Source organism: Papaver somniferum, chromosome 3 (genome assembly GCF_003573695.1).
Source record: "Papaver somniferum cultivar HN1 chromosome 3, ASM357369v1, whole genome shotgun sequence".
Taxonomy (NCBI): Eukaryota; Viridiplantae; Streptophyta; class Magnoliopsida; order Ranunculales; family Papaveraceae; genus Papaver; species Papaver somniferum.
In genome coordinates, this window is record NC_039360.1 from 210,318,892 (window position 1) to 210,327,467 (window position 8,576).

At 34.6% G+C, this 8,576-nt stretch overlaps 2 long non-coding RNA genes across 3 annotated transcripts; one reads left to right on the top strand and one right to left on the bottom strand.

The window, feature by feature from the left end:
• Window positions 1–3,104: 3,104 nt before the first annotated feature.
• On the bottom strand, window positions 3,105–5,728 carry LOC113358547. Of its 2 annotated transcripts, none has more exons than XR_003364663.1 (4): window positions 5,080–5,728; window positions 4,658–4,810; window positions 3,763–3,939; window positions 3,105–3,535 (listed from the first exon to the last, which is right to left on the bottom strand). It is a non-coding gene; the product is annotated as an uncharacterized LOC113358547 (long non-coding RNA). The 2 variants fall into 2 exon arrangements; XR_003364662.1 differs by having other exon boundaries at window positions 3,105–3,491; window positions 5,080–5,724.
• A 415-nt stretch (window positions 5,729–6,143) lies between these two features.
• Window positions 6,144–7,999, top strand: LOC113358548. Its single transcript, XR_003364664.1, has 2 exons — window positions 6,144–7,184; window positions 7,333–7,999. It is a non-coding gene; the product is annotated as an uncharacterized LOC113358548 (long non-coding RNA).
• The last annotated feature ends 577 nt before the right edge of the window (window positions 8,000–8,576 follow it).

Genomic DNA, 8,576 nt, shown 5'->3' on the forward strand with positions numbered 1-8,576 from the left:
AGCTTCTTCAGATGCAAACTCAACATGGGAAACTCTCCTTAAAGTAGTTTGATACTTGTCGCGAGAGAAATGAACATCAGCGATATCCCCAACATTTTCAAAGAAAATGATCCTATGGCAGAAACAAAAAAATAGTGTTAAGACAGTGGAATGTGGTAAAGGTCAGAAAGGGTAAGGTTAATCAGCATATATACCCGCACATCAGATTTCATAATGTGAAATGGAAGGTTCTTAAGACAAAGTGTTTTTGATGCTCCAGTGCCTCTTGCTTGACGGCAAAGTCCAACTTGACTGCCCGATAATTCTACCCCACTTAGCCTTTCTGCCTGCAGCAGTAAATTAATTGCGAGTACAATCTATACAGAACTTTCAACTAATTCTGGAGCATAAGTTGGGAAGTTTACCTTCTCTGCAGCTTCTCCATTGCAAACTCAATAAGGCCAGACCAGCCGAACTTTTCATCTTATCGTAAAAGAAACGCACATCAACAATTTTCACAACCTGTTTAAAGAACTTGATCCAACAACATCAATAACAAAAGCGTGTTAAGAAGATGAAATGTAACAAATGTCAGAAAGAATAAGGTACAACAATCGCATATATATATATACTCACACATCAGATCTAACAGTGTAAAATGGTATGTCCTTCATGAGAAGTGTTTTCGATGCTTCGGGGTCTTCCAGTCGAGGGATAAGTTTAATACGGGGACCCAACAAGTATTCACGAAGATTTACTGCCTGCAACAATAAATTAATCATGAGTGCAATTTAAGATATACATAACATTTGACTAATTCTAGAGCATAAGCTGGGAAGTATACCTTCTTTGCAGCTTCTTCAGTTGCAAACTTTATATGGCCACCCATTACACTCTGGACTTTCCATCCTTACCGTAGTAATAATAAAGACACCCATCAACAATATCCCCAACCTATTTCAAGAAGTTAATCCCGCAACAACAACAACAAAACAGTGTTGAGACGAGAAAGGGCAGAAAGTGACGTCAGAAATTATACTGACACACATGAGATTTACCGGTGGAAAATGACAGGAATGAGTGTTTTGATGCTCTGGTGCTTTTCAAAATGACACAATTAAAAAATGTATCTATCATAGTGAAATCACAAGTTAGTGCACACCAACCAGAATGTATCCACTGATTTTGTTCACAGTAATCACCACCTACAATTCCTCCTCTATCTCATCTGTATCTTCAGTTTACATCAGCAACCCAACCTTCTATGTTCCTCCAAATCCATTTGCAGCACACCTTCTTTCAAACACACATCACAACCAATTTGTAACTTCATCAAGACCACCACCAATTTCACAAGCTTGCAAATCTGAACCAACAACAACTCATGTTCCTATCATTCAAAATCTGTCATTTCTTGCAATAAGTTCTGACCTGCAACTCCAGATCATCTCCATATCCAATTACAGTACTGAATCAAACGTAACAAAGAGCATCTATTTTAGTATTTCATATACGTACTGAATCAAACATAACAAGGATCACTTCCTATCAGTATGCGATATATGTACTGAAGATTCATGAACTACAAATCAACAGTATGACAACAACAGGTGACAGATCTATGAAAAATAAGAGAATCGAAAGACATATTACAGTATTTCACATAAGTACTGAAGGGTAAGACTAAAAAAGGAGCAAAAACACAGCAAATAGCACTTCCTATCAGTATTATACATACATACTCATGGATCGAACCAAAAAATTGGAAAAAATTCAAATAAAACAAAATTAGAAGAGTTTTGTATCAGTACGTCATATATGTACTGTCAATTCATACACGAAAAACAACTGTAACAAACCTAAAAACCATAAAAGCGTCAATCAAATCGATTTGATTATCAGAATACAATCAAAAAAACAAATCAAAAGAAGAAAAAGCGAACAAAATAATCAAACAAGATGATTAGAAAGCATACCTGGAAACAGAAAACAAATATTCTCCTCGTAAATCATAACGATGCACCATCTTGTTCTTCTTCATTCAAAATAAGCTAGGTTTCTGTCAATACAGGATATACGTACTGTTGTTTCATACAAAAAAACAAATTTAAAAACAACAAAATGGAACTAGTATGATCAAAGCTAATAACGAAATGAACCAAAAACGTGATTATTCATCTAGATCTAGTAAATAATCAAGAAATCAAACATGGAGATCAAAATCTTAATCAAACACCACAACGATTAGACCAAAAAAAAAACAGTTTGTATCAGTATGCCACATATGTACTGCTGATTCATGAACTAAACAATAATTGTATGTAAAGAATCTATCAAAATAACATAATCGAGAGAGTCTTATTTCAGTATCGAAGATATGTACTTATGAATCAAACAACAACAAGTGATAAAACTAAGAACAAAACAGAATCAAAAGCAATTTGTATCAGTATGCAACATATGTACTGTTGGATAATATCCCTGAAACAACAAACAAGCACGATTTTGATAAAATAAAAAAGCGAAAACAACAAGATAATCAAATCGAAAGTTCAAATATGTTAAAAACATCATAATCTAACCAAAAAATTGAATAATTACGATCAAGATTCATCAAAAACAAACCAAAACAAAAATAAACGCAAAAAACAAACAAAAAACGAAACAAGAAAGTGAAAACGTAATCAAAACAATCCGATCTTCACAGATTCAGTTGAAAAAAACAAACAACAACAGCAGAAAAAGATATTACATAACATACCTGTAAATCTTCAAAGAGATCTTCAGAAAAACTCTAGCTCGTATTCCAAAAGCAAAAGCAAAATTTGAGCAGAAGCAGAAAGAGAGGAGGAGAGTGGATCTCGGATTTGGAAAAAATGGTGATTTTTTTTTTTAAAGAAATATATATGTACTATCAGGGAATGGGTAGTTTGGGTATTTTTAAAAGTGGATTATGACATCCCGCACGTGTACCGGACCAGGGGATAAAACATTTGGTCCAATTTTCTCCTTTTCTTTTTATTATGGACCTCTAGTTACTGGGCTTTAGTGGGTGGACCTGCCATTAACTAAGACTACCATAATAGTACCTATTGGTAATTCCTACTTTTTTTAATGGCGAAGAATAAAATTAATAATCATGTCGGTTCCAAATGTTACATCCAAATTTACAATTAACACAAATAAAATGTCAAATTAGCCAAAAATAGACACTACTGATAAGATAAACAGAGTCAAATTTTGAAAATTTTGAAAACAAATTTATGACAGAGCTTCTGAATACAAAGCATTTGTTATTTCGTGTCTGGTACTGTCCTTTGGGAGTAACAAATGGATCCTGCCGGCGCTTGTGCATCTGAGAAAGCTAGTGCAGGGGTGGTTGTGCTAGTGCTGGTCGTTGTGTTGATGGGACGGAACGGCACTTTTGTGGCGGTGGCAGTGGTGCTGGGGTTGTGCTGCTAGTGCTGGTTGTTGTGGCTCTTGCGATGCTGCTGGAGATGGCGCTTGCGGTGCTGGTGGGAAAGCTAGGCATTAGCATGTTACCTGAATAATTTATCTAACAAAAACACGGTATAATTTCAAAATTTATTATGAATGTAAAAGAACATTCTTGTTTTTCAATGGTAACCCAGAGATGCGAAACATAATGGCGCGAATATCTTCCTAATTTCATACTCTCATCTCTCCGCCAAAAAATGAACAGAAAACTAATTAAAAAAGGCAGTAATATCTTATACAATTGTGTTCAATTGAAAATGTTCAGAATCAACACAACATAATCACCTGTAGTAGCTTCCTTTCTACTTCAGCAGAATATAAAGCCGATAGTTGTTCTCCCGAAGGAAATATGAACAGTCTTAGCAATGACACACTCGCGATGTGCGAATCTATCCGTTTCAAGACTCCTACAAAATATACAGCAGTAATCTTCAATTTTCGTGATGTTCCGTCTCAAGACCCCTGCAAAATATATTGCAGTAAACTTTAAATAAAGTTTGATTTTCGGATACTTGATTATTAATTTCTTAAAAATATGTTTACATATTGACACATTGGCAAATTACATTGGCTAGGTTTATGGCAGCTGATACATACACACCTATGCCAAATATCTTAACTATCTAACTTATCCAACACATCTAGAGACTGGAATACGAAATCTTTAATAAAATATGTAAAGCATGCACAAATCCTCTTATTGATCATTGTCGGGTTTGTGGGTATCTTTACCCTTCAATACTAATTGAAATGAGATTTTCTCTTCGATTTCATGATTCTTCTAGCTTTCAAATATAATGGCTAACATTTTTATGCCAACACATAAAACATACTAAAGAGTGTCATAGTAAACCTCGATTCAATTACTGAAGTATCTTTAATCTTGAGCCCGAGATCAAATGATATGGTATCAATCATCCAGTCCTAATTTATATTAGTACATAAACATTATATTTTTCTAGGCAGAATTCCAGGAAATAAGGGGGTTATGGCAATATAAATTGTAATACATATACACCAATTCTTATAATCCTTGGCCAACATACGAACTAAAATAATCTCAATAACCAAATTCTGGTTTACACACATCAAGAGGAAAAAAACAAAAGATAAAACATTTTTTTTAAGATACGCAATGTGGTAAAATACGCTTGAAACATAAAGAAAATGAAGTTCATACCTGGAGCTGGCAGGATAAGAAGCGCCATAAACTACAATCTTAGCAGGCTGGGGTCTGCAGCATTTCAATTTTTGTTTTAACCATCCCATGCATAAACATCGCCCATAATCTATTCCAAAACAATTGAATTCGATTCCAACAAAATGCATTAACCTGAACCGGAGATTCATCATGAAAACAAACCATCAACAATTGTTGGAACTTGTTAAACATTCTATCTCACCATGGAAATTACATTATAAAAAAAAACATTCAAATTTCCATCTTAATTACACTCTGTCATGAAATTTTTTAAAAATAGATTCAACTTTCAAGTTTCAAACAATTGAGAAACTAATAGGGTTTAACAGCAGTGAGACTCAAATTCAAATCAGGCCTAGTGCAGAAATTATACCAAAAACTAAATTATCTATTGATATTACCTCAAATTGTTCTTTGATAAAAAAAATTCCAAGTCTAAAGTTTGCAATCTTCGGGTTTGAAAAAACTGAATTGGGGATCTCCCGAAAACATATGGTTGATGTTTCTCTGTAAAGTAATGAATGTGGAACTAATTCAACAAATTTCGAATTTAGGGTTACAGGTCAGATGATGATTGAATATTCAATCAAATCAAAATCTAGAACCCTAAAATCGAAACTGAGTAAAGTTTATTCGAGCGAAAAATTTCGATGGAGAAGAAGAGATGTCGACGGAGTAGAGATCGAAGAGAATTGTGTTTCTTCTGAAAAGGAAATTTCGAAGAATTCGAAGTGGTGGTGGATTTTAAAGAAGAAGAGAGCAAGGACGTGGTGGTGGTGTTTTTCTATAATGGTGGCGATGATGTTTCCGGTGGTGGTTTGTGTGGGCGAAGATAGATGAAACTGATGGAGGTCTGGTAATGGTGGTGTTGTATTTCGCTGGTTTGGAGATGGAGGAATAATCGATATTTTTGTTTAGACAAAAAACAGGATACCTATTTACCCTTGGAATTCTCCAGATCTACAAAAATGCGACTGATGTGAAGGCAAGGGAAAGAAAATCCGGAGGGGCTTTTTGGTCTATAGAAGAGACCAACCATAGACACCAAACAAATCATTTTGTGTTATATTATAGATCTGTCAAAGTTTTTCTTTAATATCTCCCCTTTTAAAACATTCAATCATATGAGTTTCCACGTCGCACACGGTGAGTGTGATACCCTCCTCAAATTAAATTAGATAAAAGTTTTGACATTAGTAATTTTGGAGAGATAAGTGGCGGAACTCTATTGATTGAGACATTAAAAGTTGGATTACACTCTGTATTTAACTGGCCGTTAGTAACACCGTTAGCGAAAATGTGGGTATACAATACTTCTGTCCATTTTTATGGCTAAACAATTCATTACACTTCGTTTACCCCGAATATCAACTGTACGTTAATTGACGCTGTTAATGTGGACAATACCTACATCAAAACTAGACCTAAAGCTAACAGAGACACCAATATATCGAAGTGAGTTTTATTCTGTTCTTCTTCTTCTCTTTCTTCTGTTCTTCATGTCTTTCTCTCTGTTGAACTCAAATCAAATGAATAGTTTTTTTTTGTGAGGGTGATGAATCTGGAAGCTAATTGAGCTATGAAAGATGAAGAAATCAGAAGAAATAGAAATTAGGGTTTATGCTAGAATTGAATAAGTTGTATATTTGGAAGAGGGGTTCGATTTAGAATATGCAGATGGAGATTAGAGATGGGTATTGTGTGTTGAGAGTAAGGGAGGAGATTTAGCTACTGATTCTCAACTCACATGGAAGAATCAGTGAATTAGGGTTTTATGAGAACCAGTGATGGTGAAAGAATTGAGTTTGAGTCCATGAGAAAAGTTACTAATAATGATGATGAGTCGATGGTGGTATTCATTGAAGAACGGAAAAACAGTAAAGAGATATAGTTAGGGTTTTGTTTTGGGATGAAGGAATCAAGAGCAGTTTTGAGATCCAGGGACGAGGATAAAGCTAAAGAAAGGGATGATGAAATTAAATCAGAGTAAATAAATTATGTGAAATTGAATTATAAACTGAGTAATTAGTGATGGGTTTGTTCTTAATTAAAGTATAGAGAATTGTATAAGGTTTAATTTCAGTTTCTTTCTACCGCCTCCTCTCTCTATTATTCTTCTATGTCCCTTTATTTCTCCCCATATAATTCTTGATTTTTTTTCTTCTAATTATTGATTTTTGTTCTGATTTTTGTTTGTTTCATTTTACTTTGTAGGTACCAATTTTGCTGAAAAGGATAAATTGACTAATTCAATTTGCTATTAGTAAACCTAATCCTTTTCTCCGTTCTCCTTTTCCGTATCTTTGTCTCAGTGCAGAGTCATTCTTTGGTTTCACAATGATGCAGTATGAGATAAACAAATATGGCAGTTCAGACAAATATGATTCCACAATTAGTGGGGTTGTTGGTCCAATTTTGCTTTTATTAACAGCAATCTGGAAATGAAAGTGCATTCTTCAATACGAGTTGTTGGTGCATCCCTGGAATTTTGCTGGAGTTTATCAATGTTAGTTTGCTGCCTGATTTTTTTTTTAGTTTGCTGCCTGAACTTCATGGTGTTTGATTTCGTTGATTTTAGTTGGTTGTCAATTTATTTTGATATTATTAAGTTTGTCCTATTTTCACCTCTTGCCTAATCAGGAATATGTCTGCAGATCCCTCCAATACTATGTTCACCTCAAAATCCATAGGCCGTTGCAAGTGGGATGCCTTTGATTAATTTGGATCGGATTGAGAAGCATTAAGAGTTAAGACACCGAAAGATTCTGATGACATCTTTTTGAAGAGTGTCTTTCAATTTCATATTTTATCGGGTATTTGCTTTTGACGTCACATTTCGCAGACTTTTAGTCAATTGTGCCAGTTCAATTGAAACCCACAATTCATCATTTCCTATTGGTGAGATGCTTTTTAAAATTTTCTCTGCATTGTTGTTTAATGTTTATGTTCTTATGATCTTCATATAAGTGTTGTTTTTAGATACGTCACCTCGACGTTATTATTCAACCGACATTATCTGCCTCCACCTGCAATGTAAAGGTTACTGATGTTATGGCATACACGTTCTGCTACTGCTTCAATATAAGAAGTTTATCTCATAAGATGGTGATTAGAAGTTTTTTCTCCTTTTAAATCTGTGTTGCTTACTGCTTAAATGGAAATGGAACTTTCGATGTTGGGCAAGGAAAATTCAAGCTCTTATATATGTGGACTTGGCGTTACAAGGTCTTTGATCCCCCTCAGACTCTTTTCTTTCCAGGTACTGCGATAAATTTGTAATGACAAGACATAATAAATTAATAAAAGCAGATTAGTTTGTAATTTTTCTAACTCAGGCTACTGGGCACTGCACCTGTTAATTTGTTTGGTTGTTGGTGTTCGCTATTTTATCATTTTGTTTGCTACCTATTATATGCCTTAATTATAGTATGGATGGAACAGAGAGAGCCTATTTGGAATCTTTATCAAAGAGTTCAGTTTGTTTGGATGATATTCATTTTACCCATATCAAAATTTGTATCCTCATTTTGAAAATTATGAAAAGAGTTAATCATAAAAATTAAGGAGAGTTTGCAGCTGAAAGACGCGTGCAGGAGAAGAAAAAGGAAAGAATATCTTCTCGTGTTTGGCAGAGTAATTGGGAATTATTCCGGAGTTATTACAGTGATTTTGAGGCCCTGTCGAGTATATATAGAGTGCTGAGGAGTTGTAGGGGTGACGGAGAGTTAGGGAGAGCTTAGAGCAACAATAGAGGAGATTGATCGAGTTGCAGAGAATATTTTTCTGTGAAAAACACGAAGAACAAGAGCTGCCTAGGACAGTCGTTTTTCTACAGTGACAACGACAATATACATTTAACGTTCTTTGTAACATTTGAGTTTGTAGCAAATGTAAGTGT